Below are 26,175 nucleotides of genomic sequence, written 5' to 3' on the forward strand. Positions count from 1 at the left end.
ATCCAGTGTAATAGTTGATTTAATTCTTTCATAAACCCTAAACCAGCTATGTCAGGGCGCTGCCTCATGCTGACAAACTTCAGCTTGACAAAGTTACATGTAACAGAAATAGGTTTTGCAATCAAAAGTCAGAGCTAGGATAACCACAAGGCTCTGGGATGTTTTGCTCCACAGCACGTGAGTTTTTTGAATGCTGCTGTTGCATTGAACAATGGGAGCTTGCAGTCATTGCTGGGCTGTGCACCAGCTGTGTGCCTGTTCTGGTCTGCAGGCTGCTCTGTATGCAGCTTGTGCTCATGCAAATTTTCAGTCTCTTACTGGATTTAGGCAAGTCAATCCTATAAAATTGCCTTTTACTTAAATGTAAAGGCTAAATCCTAGAATTGTTTTTAAGCCAGAATCAGTAAGGCAAGACCTGCAGCACTCAGTGCAAGATTTGCTTATTTGAGGCTCTGTATTAGTTATTTTCATTCAGTGCATGTACAACCCCTCCTTTCTTCCTCCTAAAGGAAATCTGACAGCTTGTCCCTTCCAAAGGCTGTGAAATATTGGCAGGTTTCAAAATTAAATGTTTTAGCCCCTCTGACAGTCAGTCAAAGGGCAGATGAGTTTCTACAACATTCTCTGAAACCAGCCAGCTCTGCACCAGGGAGAAACTGCCTTCATGAAATAAGGGCTGCAAAAAGACATTTCCCAAAGGGCTGCCTGTGAGTGTTCATTAATGTTGGAGACTGCACAGGCTGCACTTCAGGCTTATTCTGCCACTGCCAAAAAAGGGAGGAAAGTGTCAGACCTGGGAGGTTGCAAGTCTTTTCTTTATGGAATCTCATGTTGATGGTCATTCGAGATTTGGTTCTTGGGGTTGTCCTGTTCAGGGTCAGGAGATTATGATCTTTGTGGGTCCCTTCCAACCCAGGATATTCTGCAATTCTGTGATTCTCTGGAATCAGTCAAGGAATTGTATTGGAAAGGACCGTGATGTGTCTGGGCCCTGCCTTGGGTTTGGAGGAATACACTCATGCAGTTGAAGTTTTTGAATTTGCTGTTTCTTTGATGGAGGATTTGGACTTGGGGATCAAAAAGGCAGGCATTTTTTTTGAGGGGTGTCTACGTTTAGCCCAACTTCTTCTGCCAAGCCCAGACTGCCCCCCTCCCTCCTTCCCAAAGTCTTCCCAGCAAAGGAAAAAAACTGAAAAGAAAGCAAGAAACTCAAAGGAAACCGAACTGAATTAAAACAGAAATTATATTTTCTAATATCCACAGCCACATATGCAATTAGTACACACCATTCGGGGGGCCCCCCAGGGGAAAAAGGAAGAGGGAATGGGTAACAAGGAATAAGGAGGGACAAAAACAAGGGGGGAAAAAAACAAACACAAGTCAAAACCTTTAGAAAGGAGGGACACTGGCCAAGATACAGTCTCACCGCTATACCACGAGGAAACCAAGTGAAACAAGGGACCATCTAGGTTCCTCCTGCTCCTCCAAGCTTTGCCAGAAGAAGGAAGACTAAACAACTTCCTATCTCCCCTCCTCCTCTGTTACGTGAAAAACACGTGTGGAACACTTATGTAATGTCCACTTCCCTAGTTACACCTGGTTACTAAGGAAGCCATGGATCAAACCCATCACAAGGGGAAAAAAATGAAGAGTGGTCTTTATATGCCTGACATCACTGAGGTGCCTGTATCTAATACAGTCCTAGAATGGTTTGGGATGGAAGGGACCTTTAAAGGTGATCTAGTTTTGTCCTTCTGTCAGGGCCACCTTCCACTAGATGGGGTTGCTCAATGGTAACATCTGCTGTGTGTGACCTGTCAGTGCCACAAGAGTGCAACGTGAGACTGGTCCTTGCAATTTCAGACCAGGCTTGTGCCGAGAACACACAGAGCATGTACCTTGTGCTTCTTGGCCTTGGTCATGGACCTGGGCAACTCAGGCATTTAGAGCTGTCCTGAGATCAAATCAATTGCAAGTTGAAGGGTTGCAAATGCTGATCTTTAACCCTTATCTTTGGCCAGCTGTTGCTGCTTCATCTGCAAGCAAGGTAAGTGTTTCATGTTACAGGTGTTTGGGTAAGAAACCACATACCCAGGACCTGTAGTTGTGATAATTTTGCCTTGACATATTTTAATCTGCAGCACCTGGCTGATCTGTTGCATTTTCAGAGCTGTCCAAACAGCATCACTTTGGAGATTCCCTACCTCAGCCATAATGTTCCTTAGTTTGCTTGACTTTTAAAAGATGAAGTCCAGTATTTCCATTAGTAAGGGAATTTCTGCCAGAAAATATTTTAACTCTGCTGTGGAATGAACAGTTCATTAAACTCTGAAATTATTTAAAAGTGTTGAAGAGCCTGGAGCAATCATAACAGTTGAGGCTGCAAATGGTCTCCAGCTCTAAGGCATATTTCCTATTATTTAAAAGGAGCACTGCTTGCAATTTTGCAAGAATGGGTTTAGTTTTTAAGTCATCCCTTGGTGATGACTTTTTCTTTTTTTCCATCCTTTCTTCTATTAAACCAATGTGTAAATTTATTCAGCTATACTTTCTGAGTACCAGTTGTACCATGTCTCAATATATTAGAGCTCTGTCATGCAGCAGAGTCTGGAAACACTGAAATACCACAAAGCAGACTGTGGGTATTTCTGATCTGCTTGGAAGCAGGAAGAGGAAATCTTTCAACAGATTGCTTTTCTGAGACCAATAGCCAAATGCTACAGATCTTCAGAGCTCTAACTGAGAGTATGCTCTTTTGGATGTTTTGGGGTTTTTTTAAGACAGAACTAGATTTTAGAGTTCCATCTGCAAGTGTTTGGATTCGTGGTCGTTGGAATTGTGAAGGGAACATGTAGTACTTTGGGAACATTTTACAGTAAAAATACATTTATAATGGTGCAGTACGTAGAAATAGATAATAAGTGATATAAAGAGTTGAGGTCCTGGAAGTAATAGAGCTGAGTTTATAGTGATACCCCCTGGAAGAAAATTGCTCACATTGAGGATGAATTCAATGGGTCATGCGTATCTTAGGGATTAGAATCACAGATATTCTGAGTTGGAAGGGGCCCTCAAGGATCATCGAAGTCCAACTCTTAAGTCAATGGCCCAATGAACCCATGACCTTGGCATTATTACAACCAAGTTTTAACCAAATGAGCTAATCTCAGGCTTTTTTTTCCCCTGTAACTAGATTGATGCTGTGTCTTGTTCTATGTGTCATATGTTCTTTACTTCATAGAAAAGGAACTTTGAGTTTATCTAAAGAATTCTGATAAATATCTGGCTCATGTAAATGTGGCCTAAGCCTTCCAACAAGATTGAGGACAACAGCAGGGGTGTCATGAACAAGCCTTGCCTGTGTTAACTACTGTGATTGTGAAGTATCAAGACAAATTTTTAGGGAATTCCATTATACAAGAGATGTTTACAAAGATTGCCAGAGAACAGCCTTTTTCACTAAAGAGAGAGGAAAAATGATAGGCATTTTAGTAGGGAATGGGAGTATGTTGTAAAGGAAATATTTCTTTGCCTGTTAACATCAGGGGAAAAAAATAGAAAGGGTTTTCTAATGAATTTTGAAAGAGGACAAACCTGGCACTGTGGTTCATGACCCGATTTGCAGAACACTTGAACCTCGCTGGTGAGTAGGTGTGTGTTACCTCTCTCATCGTTCACTTCAGGGGAAAGCTTGATTGGGTCATGCACTGAGAGAGGAGTCATCACAGATTCGTATTCAGCAGCTGATGAGATGATCTTGTTTCTTCCATTGTTCTGATACAGGAGGTTAGCTTTGGTAATGAAGTAAGATTTTCCTAGAATATTCTATATTTACATGTCAAGTTCCTTAAACTGCAGAGAGCAATTTGTGTGCATCAGGAAGCTGGAAGTCTTCTTAACCTAAATTTTTCCAAATACTACTATCATTAACCCAAAGTTTTGCTACAGATTTGTTAAGTTGCTTATTTGAGTTTCTGAGTATAAAATATAACTGAAAACTTACCTTCAACATGTGTCAAGATAACCAGATTTCCTGGTGAGTGTGCAGAAGCATTTAATCTCTAAATTCATAATGACATTTCACTTTCCTTTCTGGGAATGGGGAAAATGTTCACACCTTGGGAGTCACGATTATTTTATTTAACGTTTGTTTCTAAATAATCTCTGTCCATATGTTCTCTTTCTACATATATTTTATTTTTAAATACATTCTTAGTGCATTTGAGAGTCTGAACTCTCTAGCAGGGTGTAGGATAGACACTGCTGTCACACAGGGCATGCAGCTGACCATAGAATTCAGGGCTTTTCATGACCATGTTTAAGGGTCCTCCTCTATCTCCTGTTTGCACCAAGAACACAGTACAAATGTGCAAAGCCAGTTCAGCAAACTTACATTCAAGCACACTGTATGGCCTTATTTTTGTAACACCAAATTAGCTGCGTGGGAATGAAGAGGGTGAATAGCAATTAATAAGCTGATTCATTGATGGAACGTCATCATAAAGCATTTCAAGGCAAATAATTATTTAAATACAATAGAAAACCACATTGAAGTCCCAATAAAGATAAACAGCATTTGAAAATCACCTGTGTAAGTTGTTTTGAGAAGCAGAAAGTGCTTACATTGGCTGTGACACCTTTAAAATGGAACTATTTTTAACAGTGTTACTTCTCCCTGTGCAGAAGCATTTGGGAAGAACTTTCAGCAGATGAGGAAAAGTCCTCGGTAAGTAGGCTTCATGAAACCCAATCACTGTTTTGGTATACAGATAAAAACCCTTCCACTTCCTGGTAGCCCAAGGGAAAATCAGTATTCATCACCATGTGGAGTAATGAAGTATCTCTTTATGCTGGAATTCTTACCTTAGGAGACATTTCATTTGCAGCAATAACGTGGGGAAGGAAGCAAGTCCCCAGTGGAGGTGCAGAGCCTGGGGCAGAGACAGGCCGGCTCTGCTCAGAAAATCACCCACACACTGTTGGCTTTGTGGTGACTCTTTGGGACTGTGATGCTTCTCTGGTGTGTGTGGCCTATCTAAAGATGACCAGTGGCACTTCCTGGATGTGTGATTGCTCATCTCCTATAGGCCACTGTGGGAATTGGTTTACAATATTTGGAATAGAGAAAGTCCTGCCAGAAAAGGATTTGTGAAGAAGATCAACAAGCCACTGATAATGCTTTAACAACTGATGTTTTGAATGTTGTTTTATTGTACAAAATGTCTGTTAAAATGTCTCTGTGCAAAGTCACTGCTTCTCCTTCCCAGAATACCCTGTTATCTCAGGGCTCTGGAGAAAGATTGTGACATGTCTGCTACCTGAACCCCTTCCTATTGAATGTAAATCCCCTTACTCCCATTGGCCCAGAGCCAAGCCCCCTCTTGTTTTCTGTTGGTGGGTTTTGAATCCCTCTAAGGTCCATATAAACCCCTGACTAGCAATATACTTCCTCTTCTTCTCCTCCCTCTCCGGTGGTCCCTGTGTGTCCTTCTCAGGGGCTCTTGGGGACCACATGGTCAGGGAAAGCATGGAGCACATTTTCTCCTAGGTAATGGAATAACCTCCAAGACCAGGAGAATCTCCATACTGTTGCAGGTTGCATCCCTGCAACAGACAGCACCACAGAGGCAGAAGGAACCCCAAAGGGACAGGCCACGCCGTGCCAAATGAGGCCCCTGCAGGAAGGCTTTTAGCAGGGGTGCCTCCAAAGCACACCCTTCAGCCTTTACCTTCACTCTTCTGGCTTCTTGGCACAGATGGCCATTGTAACAATGTTTAAAGGCAATTTAAAAAGTCCAGTTCCTCACAGCTGGTCAGGAGGACAGGTAGGAAGTGTACTCATCAGTGCTGGTCTGGCACTGGGTCTTGTCAGAGTTGGACTGCTACTGGCCCAAATACACAGGTCAAAGGCTGGTTGGGAGAAGGTTCTGACTCTGCTGGGTTATGTGCATGCCCAGCAGGTGAGATGATAAATTTCTCTTCAGTGAGAAAGTTGCTTCTCTCTATTCATTGTTAGGACAGTTCCTGAGGTGCTGGTCCTTGCTGACGTCTCTGGAGTGTGACACGCTGTGCCTGACTGTCCCAGTGTGGGGCTTGGCTCACCTGCTGCCTTGCTGTGCTTTGATATCAGTCATTTCCTCTCCTGCAAGGTGCACTGTGGACTACACTGAAAATGATCTTCCTTATCTTGATCCATTTCGTGGCTTCATCTGGTGACAAGGTGAATCCATCCAGCCTGAAATCTTCTGCAGTTGTTTAAAAAAAAGCTAATTCAAATGATTCTTGTAACTAATTGTGTGAGACCAGTGTCAGTGGGGAAGCTGCAGGTTCAGTAGGCCCTCTGCCAATGCTGCAGTGCACTTTTGGTAGCCTGACCTCTCACAGCTCATGAGCTCTCCTCCTTTTTCATATACCTTTTGAATGTGCAGGAGGGAGCTCTCTTGCCATTACTTTATTTTACAAAAAGGATCAAGTGAAAATTTGCTTCCCCACTCCAAACATGCACCCAAGTAAATTTGTGGGCATGCTGGAATGGCCTTTCTCTTTCAGCAGTGCTGTAATGGATGTTGGCAGTCCCCAGGACTCCAGGATTGATTATATGGAATCATCCTATTAAGTTTATCACAGTTCAGCTACACCACTTCTGCAACATTAACTATAAAATCAATTATGAGAAAGCATTTAGATATATCAGCAGTTGAAAGAATGATAAATAGATATTCATTGAAACAGAAGTGAGCTTTAAATATACTGAATGTAGAGCAATCCTTATAGAAATAAGGAGTGTGAGTTTGCTTCAAATGAGAAATCAGCCTGGAAAGCAGCAACTGAAAGGACCTGGGGTAACTATGCAAGCAGCAGATGATGAGATGCAGTGCAGGCGGATGGGTAAAGGAGTATGAAATACAAGCAAAGGAGTGATTTGTCCTGTCACAGCACAAGCAAGAATGATTATGCTGGTATATGGTGCTGAGCTTTCAGTAACTTCTTTTAATGTGACATGCAGCTGATGCTCTGAAAGGGGAAAAAAGTTCTGATGCTTTTGAAGGCAGATGAAAGTTCATTGTAATGAGAGAAGGATCAGGCTTTTCAGTACTTTAAAATCAAAGAAGAAAGGAAAGGGGAAGTGAAATGTGACATAAATGCACAAAAATCAAACAGGAGGGAAAAGAATAAATGCCAAATAACCCACCCACTGTTTACCAGTCTAGTGGTGCCCAGCAGCTGGAAGCTGCACTCTGATTAATTTCTGTTGGAATTGGATTTTTTTTTCTTGTGTTTTTGCCCTCCCTCTCCATTGCAATGTGGTGGTAAAATACTGGAGCTAATTACTAGGGAAGGCGTAATTCTTTCCATAATCTGCCTGTTGTTTTAAATCAAAACTGTTTGCATTCCTGGAAGATGAAGTTTTGCATATGCACATTAGTGGATTCAGTACAGGAGCAACTGTGTGAAAGACCAAAGCCTCTGGCCTTGCAGGAGCTCAGGGTAATGAGCTCATATCTCTGCTCAAGTCAGCTCTGTGTTCAGGGCCTGCCTGACCTTTTCTGTCAAGGCAGCTTCCTACCCTGCCCTGTGCCATTCATGGTTCAGGAGGTTTTTAGAGTGCTAGCTAATTAAAGAAATCGATCATTTTTTTTCTCCTACCTTTTTGCTTGTAGTGACTGGAGTGGTAACACTAACTATGTGTATTTTCTATTTCTCTGTTTGAGTGGACAACACACATACGCATTATTAAACTTACTTAATATGGTGCATAAGGTCACATAGGATTTTTGCACAATTTGCATGCACATAAACACACACATTTGTTGATACATATTTAAAACATAAGTATAAAAATATATATGTGAAAACATAGGAAGTGGGTTTTTAAAAAAAAAACACAACAATAAAATAAATATTGACAATAGCAAAGCTCTTACCCCACCATTAACCTGGCTACAAACTAACAATACTTTCTACAGGTTTAAAATGTTGCTGTGGGTGCCACTTCTCTCAATGATACAACTCTTCAGTTCCTGTAGTCCTGTGCCCTGCTCTGGGAGACCTTACATTTCTCTGACACTGGATATTGGCCTTTTATTCCTAAAACCCAAGCTTTAGATGAGGCATGTGGGGCATGTTGTGGAAGTCACTCTTTCAGTTGGTTTTACACTCCAGTGATCCCTTTCACTATTGTCCTTCCAATTTGGGGTTTATATATTAATCTCAAAGTAAAATTCATATTAAATCAATAAGGACAACAGTGGGTTTTTTATGGATTTTTTTTTATTACTGAGCAATGCTTTTTGTGTTCACTCAAAAGTTTTTTTGAATTGTTCAGTGACATGAGCCTGGTGTTGTAGACTAGATCCTTGGCTAAACTTTCACACTTGTTGCATCATTGAGATCAAGCACAATGCTTTGTCATAGATGAGACTCCAACCTCTCTCTAAATCATACAGTCATAGAACGGTGCGGGTTGGAAGGGTTGAATCCCAATGTGCTGGAGTGTTTCTGGTCTGCATGCAAAGTTTGGCAGGAGTTCTGGTATTCTCTACTCAATGAAGATTTCCTTGTCCTTGTGTTTCCTATTGAGATACTTCTAGAGAAAATAGGTGATGTAAGTTTGGTTAGCAAATTACTGGGGGGGTTTGAGTAAACAAGAAGTGAGTATTTATTGAAATTCTCATCTCATTGGCTCACTGTTTGTAAACACCTTGCAAGTACAGATAATGGGAACTAATGAAATTCCAGCTTTTCTTCAGCAATCTGCCCAGTGGAAAAACATATCTTACAGAACTTAATTTCCATTGTATGCATCTCTAGAGATTATCCCAAAATTCAATTTTCTGAACAAGCCCTTAGGGCATTTAGATAGGAAAACGATGACTGTGGTTTCTGCTTATAACATAAACAAAGATATGTTTGGGTTTTTTTCTTATTAGCCCAGGGAATTTAAACGTGGCTGTTCTCGCTGTGACTGTATGGCTTGTGGTTTATTACTGCAAGAGGGTTTTTGTAACAGATCATGTGTTAGCATCCCACAGCTAACTTGAGATTTGTAGGAAACTGTTATTTCTCTATGATGTTTCAAAAAAACTATATCAGAGTCTGTGTCATCCATTGCTTATAATCACTTTTCAGAGTTGCAGGTAACTCTTTGGTTCTTTTAAAAAAGTGGGGTGGTAAAAATAGCTAGATACTTCTCTCCTAATTTTCACTGTGACCAGATGTGTCAGCTCTTCATAAATGAGCCCATTCAGTTTTCTGGGGGTGTTCTGTTGCTTCACTTCAGTTTGGAAATTTTTGGCTTTGTTGGACATAGGGGTGTTATACACCGAAGCATCAGTAAAACCTCACAGACAGAAAGAGCTTCAATGTCCTTACACTGATTCCCTTGGTGCACAAGGATTAAATGTTTGTTCATGCAGCAAGCAGAGCTGGGAAGACTTTCAGCCCAGTAGCTCTGTGGCTGGCTGGGAGATAAGGAGGCATCCATCCCTTGTCTGTGCTGTTCAACACTTCCTTTGCATTAAGCAGTCAGTAGAGCAGCACAAAAAGCTGTGTTTCTCTGGAAAACAATCTGATACCCAAACCAGTGGTTATGAATCCTTTTCCTCATTTTTCTGGCTCAATAAATATTTAATTCATCTCTGTGAAGCAGTTTAGCTTTGGTAGAATAGACTGATACTGTTGCCTTTCTCACCTCAGACTGTCTTGTATGTGCAGGTTTAAACATTTCCCGTGGTGGGTGGCAGCTTCAGTGAGGTTAAGGATGGAACTGAGCTGCTCTGCCACCTCTTCTGTCACTGTTTCAATGCTGGCAGTAACAGGGCTAAGAAGACAAGACAGAACAGCCCCACTGCCATCTCTCTCTGGTATCTCTTGCACCAGATCCTCTTGCAGATCTGCAAGCATATTGCAAATATGGATCTTGGAAAGGATGTGGGTGTCAGAGAGCCCAGTTCTGCTAGAGCTGGATTTAGAAACCCAGCCCCCTGCTGAGGGGCACTGTCAGCATCCATGTAGCTCTGGGAACACTTTAGGCAGAGTTTTACCTGCATGAAGACTTAATATGGACAATTTAGGTCCTGTGGGCTTTGAACTGGCTCTCAGGAGGAACATCTGTGTGGATTCAGTTTGTGGTGTTGGAACCTCATTTCTCTGCGAAGAGAGCTCCTCTCTGCCTGCTCTGGAGGAAAGAGGAAAATGAGATGGCAACACTGAGACTTGTTTTGGTTCTGTGGTGCAAAACAAACTGGATTCCAGTTTGAGGTGCTGTTGCACACTAAAGTAACTGTGTGATTCTTTAACAGACATAGTTAAATGTGGGTTTAATCCACGTGCAAATTGCATTGCTGTGGGAGGAGAGATTTTTCTGAAGCTTCAGAGTTGGGATAGAACTTCTCAGCATGAGCTCAGTTGTTAATTGATGATGGAGGGTTGCAACAAGGTTGTGTGGGCTGCAGTCACTTTGGAGGGAAGGCTGAAAGCAGTGCTGTGTGTGAACAGTGAGGGCTTAGGAAAAATTTGTTCTCTGAAAGTGGTTAAGCATTGGAACAGGCTCCTTAAGGAAATGGTGGAGTCACCATCCCTGGAATTGTTCAAAGAACAAGGAGACAGGCTTTTTGTGGAGTTTTAGGGGGCGTGGTGGTATTCCCTTGAAAGTTGAACTTGATGGTCTTATAGGTGTTTTCCACCCTTTGATTCTGTAGCTTCAGAAAGGCTGCTTGACTGCAACAAAGATGAGCCCAGTGTGCACAAACAGTGGAGAAATGGTGTTGCTTCTCCTGTACAAGTCAAGCAAACCTTCAGAAGTGCAGGTTCAAAGAGGAAGATCCAGAAAGAATAAACTGCAAGTTTGCTCAGCAGGAATTCCCCTCAGGTTTCCTTTCACTTCCTCAGCATTAGTGCCTCACACTATTGTGTAATCTGCATTATCTTGGCAAAACCCATCACTCTCAGCAGGAATAGTATTCAGCATTCAAGATGACACTGAATGATATCATTCTGTGTTTGTTTTGTAGCCGTATCAGTATCAGAGCTCAGAAAAGTAAGAGGTTTTAGTGTTCTCATACGGGGAAAGAACCAATTCTTCTCTTGCAGTTACATAATTTAGAGGATGCAACTCATCTACTCATTCAGAATATTAAAGAGAGGAAATTCATTGGAAAATATTCATACTAAACACGAATCTTGTGATTATTTCATTAAATGCTTGTGCATTTCCCTTTGGGATAGGAGAGCTGTGCTGGATTATCTGTGTTGTAGTTTGGGATTCTCTCCCCTGCCACTAACTGCCCATGCCAGCAGTAAACAAAAAGAAGTAGTTAACTGCTGATCATTGGAGTGGGGGCAGGTTTGTCTCTTTTGGTTTTGGGGACATTTTTCCATTCTCGGTACCGGGGGCTGCCGAGGAGGGAAGCGGCTCTGCTGGCACTGCTGGGGCTTCTGGCTGAGACGCTGTTTTTCTCCTCGCCGCGGCTGTTTCTCCTGGTTTCTGCATCTGGGATCCCGGGCCTCTGTTCCAGCCTCACCACCGCCTGCACCGTCACAGCCTGCCCGCCCCGACTGGGGCAGTGCCTCGGGAGACAGAGGTTTGCAGCTGCTTTTGCAGGAGACGTGGCGGTTCCCCACTTTCAGCTTTCTTTTTCCTTCATCTGGGACAAGAGACACAGAGTTCATCTGAGAGCTCACCACTCGTCTGTCTCGCTGGAGGGGGACTGGGAACTCACTCCGCAGCCAGCCGGGCTGTGACATTGACACTGCTTAAGTATAACTTTCCTCCCTGAGGAAAACCTGCTGGGTTTTGTTGGTTTTTTTGTGTTGTTTTTTTTTCTTTCTCTTGTGGTGTTGGGGAAGCGGTTTGCACTAGTCTGTTTATATATAGCAATTAAGAACAGTTATCCTTCTTGCATTAAAATTCCTTTTCTTAAATTTGATAAAGAGTGGCGTGATTATTGTGGAGAAGGACCCCTTCCCCCGCTTGTGGGTAAACATTTTGGTTTTTCTCCTCAACCCAAGACAATCTGCCACAGTGTAACAGCTGTCAACAAAATAGGCAGGTGCTGTTTGTGTAAATAAGAAAAGGCTTGGAAATGTTAAAAAAAAAAGTGGAATTTCTTCTCTGGAACTTTTTCTGTTTCTGTTTAGGTTCAGTCCCAAACTTGCCGGGGGTATGATGAATTATTTGTATTTTAAGAAAAATTATATAAATTAATACATTATGTGTGGTACGTGTGAGCTGTAGAGAAGGGAAATAAAACTTCCCTCTACAGAGTGCTGTTTGGAAATTTAGAGTGCCAGGTATCTAATTTTTTCTCTGTCTCATCCCACAGCAGTTCATGTTTGTGACTTTCCTTACAGAAAATGATATGCCATGTGTAATAGATGAATTAATTAATTTGCTAGAAACCAAATCAAATAGTATTTTTAATTTTGTTTTAAATGTAAAATTAAATATGCCTGAAAACTCGGAGATAACCAGAAAGACAGCTTCTCAGCAACGCCTTATCAGAGAATGGCTCGGTGCTTAACAAGGAATGTAAGGTACTATCTGTAGAGAAAAGGAACGAGGCCCCAGTTTCGATATCTCTCAGCCCGGTGCCTTCCCCCCCCTCCTTCCCCTACAAGTTTATCTAGCCCCAAACAGTTTCGCCCTGCTAAGAAAAATACCTCCTTGCCTTTTTTTACCGTTTCTAGCCCTAAGAATTCCCTTCTTCTCCAAACCCCCCCCACTGAATCTCCGGGGAAGACCCGTGCCCTGCAAACCCCCCCAGGTTCGTCTCGTTCCCCTCCTAAGCCAGCACCCGGGAAAAACCCCCACTTCCTCTCAGCCCCTCCATCTTTCCCAGTACAAGCCTTTCCTGGCCATACATGCCCAGTTTCACTCCCAAAACACCCAAAACTCAAAGCCACCAGTTTTTCTCTTTTTTTCTTTTCCCCTGCGGCCCCGGTCGGTCTCGACTCCCACGCCAGCCGCGTTGGGGGGCCCTGGCTGTCTCCATGTCCTGCCGGGGCGCCTGCCAACCGTGTCGCTGGGGGCCGGGTCCCACGGAGCGCCCCCGGGGATCCCAGTACCACGGTCACCCACAGCGCAAGCCCTGCCAAGCTCCCCGCCAGTTCCCCTCCCCCCAAAGGAAGGCTGTGCAGCCCCCACACCTGGCCCCAGCTACCCCATGCCAAGGCAGGAGCACAGTGGAGATAGATCAGCAGAGATAGCCGCTAAAAGCTGAACCAGCGTGGGGAGCCTGCGACCAAGCATACCAGCGGGCGCCGGCTCGGCACGAGCCGACCCCCGTCTGAACGTGCTGCATTGTAACCCTTCCTGCTGTGTACGACCAAACAGGACATCATGCTAAAGCCTGCAGTTTGTTCCTTGCCGGGTATCCCCGACTGTATAGCCACATGGAAACCCCCCCACTCCTGGGCACCATGAGGCAAAAGTATTGCGAAACACGGCCGGACCTGGTTGAGGACTGCAACTGTTACAACAAACAGAACTGAGCCTGCGCAAACGAAAAGTGCTGACGAAACTGTTATGTAACACATGGAAACTGCGCCTGCGCAAAGGGGGCGTGGCCTACGCCAGAGAAAGTGAATATAAGCAGAGCCCTGGACGAGAGCCAAATGTGAACCTTTTGGAGCTGGTCTCCTGGGTCACCCGGTGCTCTGCTATCCTGCAAGCACTGTGTTGCTCCTCTCCTTGCCTTCACAAAGAGCTGTAATCACTGAGGCTAAGGCCTACAGAGCTGGACGCTGAAATCACTTAATAAAATCACTACCTCTTTTTTTAATAAATGCTATTAACCTTTTTTCCTTATAAAATAAAATAAACGTTGATTTATCTAGCTAATGCCTTGGTGCCTATAACAATTCTGGTGCCGTGACTCGGATCCAAAGGCCTTGGACGTGGATCGTCGACAGGAAGAGCGCTCCCGTCATCCCAAACAGACGGTCCTGGACGCAGATTCTACGGAACAAGACCCTGGACACCCGAACCTAGAGGGCAAGTAGAAAGAGCAACAGAACGGACTGCAGTCAGGTGTCGGTTTGGCCATAAAGGACCCCGTAATTCAGTGCGCACTGCCCGAACAAGGGACCCAAGGACGAGTAAGTATAGTACGATTCTGTTCGGTTGGGGAAGGGTTTCCTGGAGTGCAGTGAATGAGAGGTTCTTACAGAACCAAGTGAGTGCGGACTCTCTACGTAGTGCGGTTCCCATTGCTCGCGAGAGCGTGGGCCACGAACGAGAGGAAACGAGAGTGTGTGTGTGTGAAGGCACTTTGGAAGATGGGACAGAAAAAGAGTAAATTTTCTGATCCCATGGGAGGGTTTGAAGTACAGTTCCCGGATATACCCCCTGATAGCCCCTTAGGGCTCATGATGACCTGTTGGGATAGTTGGCCCTCTAACCAGGGAAAGAGTAGAGAAAAGATGGTAAATTATTGTATGAAGGTATGGGGAGGTAGACAAATCCGAAGAGACAGTCTTTATTGGCCTATATTTGGGACATTTGAAGACTGCCTATGTAACGCATTAAATGAGTATGTTAAAACCAAAATACCTTTTAATCCTGAAGAAAGTGAGTATGCAAGCTTATGGGTAAGACCAGAAACCAAGACATATCTATATCCACTTAAAGAGAAAAAAGAAACTAAGAAAAAGTATTTGAAAATTGAGGAACTCCCGCTATCTCCTCCTCCCTATGTCCCTCCTCCCCCTGCTCCAATCCCTGCACCCATTGCAGTACCTACTGCTCCTCAACCAGATCCTTTAACGGACTCTGAGGATTCCCCAACACCCTCACCATCACAGTCCCCGGAACCAGCTAGAAGAGTTACCAGAAGTCAGACTGGGAGGAGGGGGCGATCAGAAAATAAATTATATCCCTTAAGAGAAACAGCTATGGGAGGTCCCCAACCAGGGGTGGGATTTGTGTCAATTCCCTTAAATTCAGGGGATGTAAGAGAATTTAAAAAGGAAATGGGAAATTTGTTAGAGGATCCACTTGGTGTGTCCGAAAGGTTAGACCAATTCCTGGGTCCCAATTTATATACGTGGGATGAAATACAATCTATTTTAAGAATATTATTCACAGTAGAAGAAAGAGAAATGATTCGAAGGGCTGGAATGAGAAATTGGGATACAAGACATCAAAATGGCCCAGCCGCAGATACTAAATGGCCTTTACAGCGGCCTAACTGGAATAATCAAGACCCAGGAGACCAGACACACATGGCAGATCTGAGGGATATTATTGTCCAAGGTATTAGAGAATCCGTCCCCAGAGGACAAAACATCAACAAAGCTTTTAGTGAACACCAAAAGAAAGATGAAAGCCCCACAGAATGGTTAGAAAGACTAAGAAAAAGCTTACAGCTTTATTCTGGTTTAGACCCAGACACCCCAGTGGGACAGGCCTTATTAAAGACCCAGTTTGTGGCCAAGTCCTGGGTAGACATACGAAAGAAGTTAGAGAAAGTAGATGATTGGCAAGAAAAAGGATTAGATGAACTTTTGCGGGAGGCTCAGAAGGTTTATGTGAGGCGAGATGAAGAAAGTCAAAGGAAGCAAGCAAGAATTTTGGTTGCAGCAGTTAGAGAAGGGCAACGTGAAATTAATAATGGTAAAAAGGGTGGGATACCCCAACGAGTAGATGGAAATGACAAGAGAGACCAAAAAGAGCGAAAAGACTTGAAAAATATTGAATGTTTTTACTGTCAGAAGAAGGGGCATCTGAAGAGGAACTGTAGAAAACGCATACAAGATGAAGCAGCATTTAAAGAAGATTAGAGGGGTCAGGGGCTCTATGTGCTGGGGACCCTAAAAGGAACAGAGCCCTTGATAAAATTAAAACTAGGTCCCCAGCAAGAAGAAATGGAGTTTCTAGTAGACTCCGGGGCAGAAAGATCAACTGTCCAACAAGTGCCCCGAGGGTGTTCACCATCCTCGGAGAATATATATGTAATTGGAGCAAAAGGGGAACCCTTTAAGGTCCCCGTACTAAAGGAAGTAGAAATAGAGGCCCCCTCCAAGATTGGAGTAGGGTCATTTCTATTGGTCCCAGAAGCTGAATACAATCTTTTGGGAAGGGATTTAATGATTGAATTAGGGATAAATTTGGAAGTGGAAAACCAAAAGTTAAAAGTTAAATTATACTCTCTCACTGTAGAAGATGAGAGAGAAATAGATCCTGGAGTCTGGTACACCCCAGACTCTGTAGGAAAATTGGACATAAAGCCTCTCGAAGTAACCATTAAAAATCCTGAAGAGGCAATAAGAATCAGACAATATCCTATTTCACAAGAGGGTAAACAGGGTTTACAACCTATAATCGAAAGGTTGATAAAACAAGGATTATTGGAACCCTGTATGTCACCTCATAATACTCCAATTTTACCAGTACGGAAGCCTGATGGGTCATACAGGCTTGTCCAAGACCTAAGAGAGGTCAATAAAAGAACCATTACCCGATTCCCAGTGGTGGCTAATCCTTATACTTTATTAAGCCAACTTTCCCCCGACTACAAATGGTATAGTGTTGTAGATTTGAAAGATGCCTTTTGGGCTTGTCCTCTAAAGGAAGAAAGCCGGAATTACTTTGCTTTCGAGTGGGAAAATCCCAACACCCACCGTAAACAACAACTAAGGTGGACCGTGTTACCCCAAGGGTTTACGGAATCTCCCAATTTATTCGGGCAAGCTCTAGAATGCTTATTAGAATCTTTTTGTGTTAGCAAAAGTGTTACCTTAATACAATATGTAGATGATCTGTTAATAGCTGGAGAAGACCAAAATCAAGTTCGCAAAGAAACTATCAGGTTGCTAAACTTTCTGGGTTCTAAGGGATTAAAGGTTTCAAAATCTAAACTACAATTCACAGAAGAAGAAGTCAAATATTTAGGACACTGGCTTAGTAAGGGACATAAAAGACTAGACCCCGATCGAGTTAATGGAATTCTATCCCTGCAAGCCCCCACAAATAAAAGACAAATTAGGCAACTTTTAGGATTATTAGGATATTGCAGACAATGGATTGAAAATTACAGTAGCAAAGTAAAGTTTTTATATGAAAAACTAACTCTTGATGGACTATTAAAGTGGAGTCCAAAAGATGAAAGTCAATTAGAAGAATTAAAAGCAGATCTGGTAAATGCACCTGTATTAAGCCTACCAGACATAAAGAGACCTTTTTTCCTATTTGTAAATACAGAAAATGGGACCGCGTATGGAGTTTTAACCCAAGAGTGGGCTGGAAAGAAAAAGCCAGTGGGGTATTTTTCCAAAATACTAGATCCTGTCAGTAGAGGGTGGCCCACTTGCCTACAGGCTATTGTGGCCACTGCTCTTCTAGCAGAAGAAGCCAAAAAAATAACCTTTGGTGCAGAATTAAAGATATATACCCCTCATAATATACGCGGAATATTACAACAAAAAGCTGAGAAATGGCTAACAGATAGTAGGTTGTTAAAATATGAAAGCATTTTAATCCATTCTCCCAAATTGGAACTAGAAGTAACCAGCCTTCAAAACCCAGCTCAATTTCTATATGGAGAACCCTTAGAAAAATTGTCACATGATTGTATTCAAGTAATCGAGTCTCAAACTAAAATTAGAGAAGATTTAGAAGAAGAAAAATTACCTGATGGAGAAAAATTATATACAGATGGATCTTCTAAAGTAGTAAATGGGCAACGCAAATCAGGGTACGCTATAGTTGATGGAAAAACGTTTGAAATTAAAGAATCTGGGCCCTTAGATAAGACCTGGTCGGCCCAAGCTTGTGAGCTATATGCTCTCTTAAGAGCTCTTCAGCTATTGAAAAACAAAAAAGGGACAATTTTTACTGATTCAAAATATGCATATGGGATTGTGCACACATTTGGGAAAATATGGGAAGAGCGAGGGTTAATAAATACCCAAGGAAAAGGCCTAATACATGAAACACTAATTAAAGAAACCCTAAAGGCCTTAAGACTGCCCAATCAAATAGCTGTGGTACACGTAAGAGGACACCAAAAAGGGCTATCTCCTAAGATAAGGGGAAACAATCTAGCTGATGAAGAAGCTAAGCGAGCTGCATTACTGATGATAAAAGCACAAGAAATAAATAGCAGCAAAATCGAAATAACCAAAAGTTTCACTAATCGGGAAAAAGAAAAATTGCAGCAAGTGGGAGCAGTAGAAAAAGATAACAAGTGGCTGCTACCAGATGGGAGAGAAATCCTTCCCAAAGGGCTAACTCAAAGAATTATGAGAGAATTCCATCGACAAACTCATTGGGGAGTACAAGCATTAGTAGATCAATTTGAAACCAAATATATAAGTATAGGAACTTATAACATTGCCAAACAAATTGTTGGAGAATGTTTGACCTGTCAAAAAGTAAATAAACAACAATTAAGAGAAAAGGTACAAGGTGGGAGGGAATTAGCTAAAAGACCATTTGAAAGGCTACAAGCCGATTTTACTGAACTACCTAAAGTGGGAAGATACCATTATCTCTTAGTTTTAGTAGATCACCTTACCCACTTTGTAGAAGCTTTTCCTGTAGCTCGAGCAACTGCCAAAACAGTGGTTAAAATATTATTGGAAGAAATTATTCCCCGGTATGGAGTCATAACAGTAATAGACTCAGACCGAGGGCCACATTTTACCTCCAAAATTATTAAAGAGGCATTAGAACCTTTTGGAATTAAATGGGAATATCATACTCCTTGGCATCCTCAAAGTTCTGGGAGAGTAGAAAGAATGAATGGAGAAATTAAAAAGCATTTAACAAAACTAATGATTGAAACCAAAATGAATTGGGTAAAATGTCTGCCTTTAGCTCTGTTAAATATAAGAACTCAACCCCGTACAGATATCAGAATATCCCCCTTTGAAATGCTGTATGGAATGCCATATGACTTTGGAGTCCCAATTGAACACCCAAAAGTAGAAGAAAAACTGTTGCAAGAATATGTAGTAGAATTAATGAAAAGAAAGAAAAAGTTAAAGAAAAAAGGATTGGTAGTCCAAAGACCACCCTTAGATGTATCTATACATAAGATACAGCCTGGAGATAAAGTGCTAATAAAAACTTGAAAAGAAACATCCTTAACCCCTCGCTGGGAAAGACCCTTTCTTGTTCTACTTACCACAGACACTGCAGTCCGGACAGCAGAAAGAGGATGGACTCATGCCAGTAGAATCAAAGGACCAATCCATGATCAGCAATGGGAAGTGGTGAATAACTCAAAGGACTTAAAACTGACTTTACGAAAAAAAAAGAACGAATAAGCTGATCTATAACTGTACATTGTGTAAATGCAAATTGTAATTATTATCCATTTGTATGCTATAAAAGTAAGGTCAAGAGAGGTGGTGGGTGCACAGTCATTACGAGAATACTCCTAAAGTTTTTTTCTAGGAGTAATATAATCAAAAACAAAGTTAAAGTTCAAAAACTTAAAATTAAGGGTAACAGTGGGAGAATACAAAAATTTCAATCTGATAAATTGTGGGAGGTTTTTATAAAAGATAAAAAAAAAAAAAACTCCGAAAAATATCACTAAAAAGTGGTGAGGATAAGCTGTGACTTAAGAAAGGCAAGAAATAAAAAACAACTGAAGCACATACCAAGTAAAGTAAAACGAGCTAAGCTAAAGATCCCCTGAAGACTACACTTGCTGCCGAGAAGATGATAAACCCCGTTGCTCGATGCAACCGAGTAGACGAAGGAGGCAGAGGTGTATTACTGTGGGGACTGTTAATGGCTAGCCTTGTTGGAAATCCAACAAATGCCCTGTGCCACCAGACAGAAGGTGCAATAAAATGCCTTGTAAGTCCAAAACAGTCTTTCCCCCACTCAAAACAATATGAACCGGAGTTTTGGGGTATAGAACTGCATTGTGGTAATAATTATGCTCGAAATGACCTTATAATTCCACCATCATCTCTTAGACCATGGGTAATAACGGCAATTTTGTTAGCAGTTGTAAAAACAAGTAAAGCAAAATGGCCATTAATTTTTATGGGGATAAATCTAGTAAGTGGGGAAAATCCTCATCAACCCTATAATTGGACCTTGGTCAGAAGAAAAGATTCTTATGTTATCCAACAAATAGTTACACCCGGATCCCCAAGTTTCACTGCCTCACTTTGTAATCTAATACCCACAGACCAATGTGTAAAGAAAAAGCCTTATTACTTCTGCCCAAGTTCCAATCCTGGGAAAGGATACTGCAATCTTCCTGATGAATATTATTGCGCTCACTGGGATTGTGTTACTATAGCTGCAGCTTGGGAACCCCCAACTACGGATAAATTCCTAAAAGTTGGATGGGGGCCAGCTGGCTGTAAACCCCCAATTTACAACATGGTCTTAGAAAGGCGAAAAATAAATACCCTTGGTAATTGCAAGTACTTATACCTTAATGTCACTTCTCCAGAAGATTTTGGGTGGAAAATAGGAAAAACTTGGGGTGTGAGATACTGGGAATCTGGTAAAGATCAAGGAGAAATAATAGTAATAAAAAAAGAAGAAGTAGTAGTTGCAAAGGCAGTAGGTCCTAAACAAATACTTAACACACCAAAGGCACCTACAGTAAGTCCTAATCAAACAATTAAACCAACCCTATTAAATCGTACTAAGCGTGCTCCTAAAACATCAGAGGAAACTATCACAGAAAATGAAACAAATCCACTATGGAAAATAATACAGGCCTCCTATCAGGCCCTAAATTATACAAACCCCAATATGACCTCAGCCTGTTGGCTCTGTTATGATGACAAACCCCCTTTTTACGAAGCTATTGGATTAGACCTGGACTTTAGCCTGAATGAAAGAGTAGCCCCTAAGCAATGTAAATGGGAAGAAAGACGAGCAAAAATCCCAATGCAATATGTAAGGGGGAAAGGACGCTGTATAGGGAAAATACCTACATCAAAGAAAGAGCTTTGCAGTGTACATGAAAAGAGACTAAACAAAGTCAACAAATACTGGGTCATTCCTCCAAAAGGAGGATGGTGGATTTGTTCAAAAATAAGTTTAACTCCTTGTATATCTCTTAAAGTATTCAATGCATCCAAAGATTACTGTATCCAAGTAAGAATAATTCCCCGAGTACTGTACCATCCAGAAAATGAAATGTACAATTATTGGGTAAAAGAAAACCATAATATTGTTAAACGAGAACCTTTCACAGCCATAACTATAGCCACCCTTTTAGGATTAGGAGTTGTAGGGGCAGGAACTGGTATAGCCTCCCTTGCACAGCAAAACCAAGGACTTTCATCTCTTAGAGCTGCAGTAGATGAAGACTTAGAAAGAATAGAAACGTCAATTTCAAATTTAGAAAAATCCCTGACATCACTGTCTGAAGTAGTCCTACAAAACAGAAGAGGGCTAAATTTATTATTTTTACAACAAGGTGGGTTATGTGCGGCCTTAAAAGAAGAATGTTGCTTTTATGCTGATTATACTGGAATAGTCAAAGATTCTTTAGCCAAAGTAAGAGAAGGGATTGAAAAAAGAAAACGAGAAAGAGAAATACAACAAAAATGGTGGTTTAACCAGTCTCCCTGGCTAACCACTATAATATCCACTATAGCAGGTCCACTAGTAGTGTTATTATTAGTGTTAACTTTCGGACCTTGTATTTTAAACAAAATAATTAATTTAGTTAAGTCTCGATTAGAAGCTACTCACTTAATGACATTAAAAGAAGCAGATGTTGTTGCTAGTGAACATCTGTTACAAGAAGACCCAACTTTACGAGCAGCACGAGAAACAATAGCTAGGTTTGATCAGCAAATTAATAATTGGTAGAAAAACAAAAAGGGGGGATTGTAATAGATGAATTAATTAATTTGCTAGAAACCAAATCAAATAGTATTTTTAATTTTGTTTTAAATGTAAAATTAAATATGCCTGAAAACTTGGAGATAACCAGAAAGACAGCTTCTCAGCAACGCCTTATCAGAGAATGGCTCGGTGCTTAACAAGGAATGTAAGGTACTATCTGTAGAGAAAAGGAACGAGGCCCCAGTTTCGATATCTCTCAGCCCGGTGCCTTCCCCCCCCTCCTTCCCCTACAAGTTTATCTAGCCCCAAACAGTTTCGCCCTGCTAAGAAAAATACCTCCTTGCCTTTTTTTACCGTTTCTAGCCCTAAGAATTCCCTTCTTCTCCAAACCCCCCCCACTGAATCTCCGGGGAAGACCCGTGCCCTGCAAACCCCCCCAGGTTCGTCTCGTTCCCCTCCTAAGCCAGCACCCGGGAAAAACCCCCACTTCCTCTCAGCCCCTCCATCTTTCCCAGTACAAGCCTTTCCTGGCCATACATGCCCAGTTTCACTCCCAAAACACCCAAAACTCAAAGCCACCAGTTTTTCTCTTTTTTTCTTTTCCCCTGCGGCCCCGGTCGGTCTCGACTCCCACGCCAGCCGCGTTGGGGGGCCCTGGCTGTCTCCATGTCCTGCCGGGGCGCCTGCCAACCGTGTCGCTGGGGGCCGGGTCCCACGGAGCACCCCCGGGGATCCCAGTACCACGGTCACCCACAGCGCAAGCCCTGCCAAGCTCCCCGCCAGTTCCCCTCCCCCCAAAGGAAGGCTGTGCAGCCCCCACACCTGGCCCCAGCTACCCCATGCCAAGGCAGGAGCACAGTGGAGATAGATCAGCAGAGATAGCCGCTAAAAGCTGAACCAGCGTGGGGAGCCTGCGACCAAGCATACCAGCGGGCGCCGGCTCGGCACGAGCCGACCCCCGTCTGAACGTGCTGCATTGTAACCCTTCCTGCTGTGTACGACCAAACAGGACATCATGCTAAAGCCTGCAGTTTGTTCCTTGCCGGGTATCCCCGACTGTATAGCCACATGGAAACCCCCCCACTCCTGGGCACCATGAGGCAAAAGTATTGCGAAACACGGCCGGACCTGGTTGAGGACTGCAACTGTTACAACAAACAGAACTGAGCCTGCGCAAACGAAAAGTGCTGACGAAACTGTTATGTAACACATGGAAACTGCGCCTGCGCAAAGGGGGCGTGGCCTACGCCAGAGAAAGTGAATATAAGCAGAGCCCTGGACGAGAGCCAAATGTGAACCTTTTGGAGCTGGTCTCCTGGGTCACCCGGTGCTCTGCTATCCTGCAAGCACTGTGTTGCTCCTCTCCTTGCCTTCACAAAGAGCTGTAATCACTGAGGCTAAGGCCTACAGAGCTGGACGCTGAAATCACTTAATAAAATCACTACCTCTTTTTTTAATAAATGCTATTAACCTTTTTTCCTTATAAAATAAAATAAACGTTGATTTATCTAGCTAATGCCTTGGTGCCTATAACACCATGTACTCCATTTCAGCTCCCCTTTCCAAAGTCACTCTAAGACAGCACAAGCCAAGTGAGGAGGTTTTCAGTGGTGTCACTCTTCTTCTCTTACTCTGTTCTTTTGCTTAACACGTGAATAGTTGTTTTAAGGTGGGGGGGTATTTATGTTTGTTTCGGTTTGGTTTTAGATTTGGTGGGGGTTTGGGGTTGGTTTGTTTGTTTGTTCTTGAGGCAATGTAGAGCTTCCTGAACAGTAGAAAACACGTAATATGTATCATAGAATCATAGAATCATAGAATCGATTGGGTTGGAAAAGACCTCCAAGATCATCGAGTCCAACCCTTGGTCCAACTCTAGTTCATTTACTAGATCATGGCACCCAGCGCCACGTCCAATCTGTGTTTAAAGATCTCTAGGGATGGTGAATCCACCACCTCTCCGGGCAGCCCATTCCAATGCCTGATTACTCTCTCTGTAAAAAATTTTTTTCTGATATCCAACTTAAATTTCCCCTGGCAGAGCTTAAGCCCGTGCCCCCTTGTCCTATTGCTGAGTGTCTGGGAGAAGAGACCAGCCCCCACCTGGCCAGAACTTCCCTTCAGGGAGTTATAGACAGTGATGAGGTCACCTCTGAGCCTCCTCTTCTCCAGGCTAAACAACCCCAGCTCCCTCAGCCTCTCCCCATAGGACTTGTGCTCCAGTCCCTTCACCAGCCTTGTTGCTCTTCTCTGGACCCGCTCCAGCATCTCAATATCCTTTCTGAACTTAACAATATTTTGGACAATAGAAGAGAAACCTTACCCCAAAATACTGCCACAACCAGTTTATATATCTTAAATTCGTGTGTGTGAGCCTTTTATAAGAAGAGACAGCTTGTGTCTCCTGATGCACATTAGCAGCTAAACACACTTCTTCAAGCTGGTTTGCAGAGAGCTTTGATTCAGCAGTGAAACAGAGCAGAGAAAAATATTCATTGTTTACAATGCTCTAATTTTCCTAGTCAAGGCAAGAAAATAAATTATACTGGAGCTGTGGAGTGTAACCGCGAGATGGTGGCAAAAATCTCACGGTAAGTCCTTTGAAACCTGTGACATCCATACACTTTGCAATGCTGCCTTTTGTCCCCAGCTCCTGGCTGTTTTTCTGTCTCTGGTGCAACCTCACTTTAGGTATTATGTAAAGCAATGTTTAAAAAGCTTGGGTGTCATATTTTTATGATACACACTGACATGTGTGCTTGTATACAGATTGCATTCTGTCAATATTCAACTATTTGAGTGAAGTTGGGTTGATGTGCTCCACGTGTCCTTTCCTACAGGAGAACACCACTCGGGTTGTGTGCATTTAGCTCACCAGGACAGCTGGGCAAGCTTTCTCTGGAAAACATTTCACATGTGTTTTGAAAGGTGTTATGAAATATGCATAATATTAACTGCACACAATTTTTGTTAAGCACTAATTTCTCTGTACTTGGAGGCGATCAGGGATTTGTAATTATTCTTTGGAATAATAGATCAATATTTTATTGAAACTCACCTAAACTCCAAATTAGACTCTGGGTGTTTAAAAAAATAAAATTAAGGGATGCTTACTCATGCAAATTGATGTAAAATTAAATGCCACAGCAATTCCTTGGTAGTCAAGACATTTTGAAATTAAATAATAGCATAGGCTGGAGTCCATCACAGCGAGTTACTCTTCTGTTTTCTGCGGGCCTGTAAAAGTATTCGTGACACTTGCCAAGTCCCCCCCCTCAGGCTTCCTTGTATTGGATGTGCAGAACACAGAATCTCTTATTCTGCTGCTCTGTTTTCTAGAAACATCTTTTTGACCTTCTGGAGTTTGCAAATGGCTCCTCCATATAAATGAAATGGTTAATCACCAAATTGTTTATTGCCTAAGAAATGAGAAATTCAGTTACACCTAATAGTGAGTCCAGTCATACTTGGTGTTTACATTTTCCCTTTGTGTGTTTATCTGTTATAAAGAGTGTAGATTACAGAGGAGGACACTTCAAGGTTATATTAGAGGTTTTTTTCCCAATTTGAGTTCTTTAGTTCTGCTCTTTTTATCTGTGTAATGACTCATCCTGAATGGTTTTCAATGAACTTGGGAAAATGGCACCTGTTTTGTCTCGTTCATGAATTTGATACATTATTATAGCCAAAAAGAGGGACAGCTCTGTCAAAATCTGTTTTGCTCTGCAAAAATAGACTCTGACCCAGAGGTATCAGTCATAAAAAGATTTGAAACAGGCCGCAGCACATTTATCTCTGTGCCTTGGCTCAGAAAGAGCACACAATTTTTCAGCATCTTTTCCTTCCTGTGGGTCACATTGAGAGAGTCCCTGTGCCCAGCCAAATGTAGCCTTGGACACACGGCCCTGTTGGTGCTTTATTTGGGTGAGCTTGTAGTGACTGGGAATTTTGGTACATTCAATTGCAATTACAGGGTTTTTTCTGTAGGACAGGAATAGAAGACAACTGACAAGATGAGGTGGGGAAATACACTGTACAGATAAATAATATCCATGAAGTAAGTTCTTAATAGTTTTCTCAGAAATTTTTATCAAATGCAAATACTGGAATGAATGCTAAGAAATTGTTTGGGTTACTGTGTGGACTCCCAAATTTACCAGTCTTTGTACTAACACCACAACTGATTTTCATCTTGGAGGGTCATCTAAGGAAACAGGAATGGATTTAATAGAAACAAGGGCTCATATGGAGACTGCTAGAATCATGAGCCAGGGGAAATTCAAGTTGGAGATCAGAAAAAAATTCTTTACAAAGAAGGTAATCAGACATTGGAGTGGGCTGCCCAGAGAGGGGGTGGATTCACCATCCCTGGAGGTTTTTAAGGTGAGACTGGCCATGGCACT

The 26,175-nt window shown here is 42.3% G+C and overlaps 1 long non-coding RNA gene across 1 annotated transcript; it reads right to left on the bottom strand.

Annotated features, from left to right (window-relative positions):
• Positions 1–13,807: 13,807 nt before the first annotated feature.
• On the bottom strand, positions 13,808–20,975 carry LOC139673520 (uncharacterized). Its single transcript, XR_011698129.1, has 3 exons — positions 20,402–20,975; positions 19,128–19,243; positions 13,808–13,986 (listed from the first exon to the last, which is right to left on the bottom strand). It is a non-coding gene; the product is annotated as an uncharacterized lncRNA (long non-coding RNA).
• Between the last annotated feature and the right edge of the window lie 5,200 nt (positions 20,976–26,175).

This window comes from Pithys albifrons, chromosome 6, assembly GCF_047495875.1.
Source record: "Pithys albifrons albifrons isolate INPA30051 chromosome 6, PitAlb_v1, whole genome shotgun sequence".
NCBI lineage: Eukaryota > Metazoa > Chordata > Aves > Passeriformes > Thamnophilidae > Pithys > Pithys albifrons.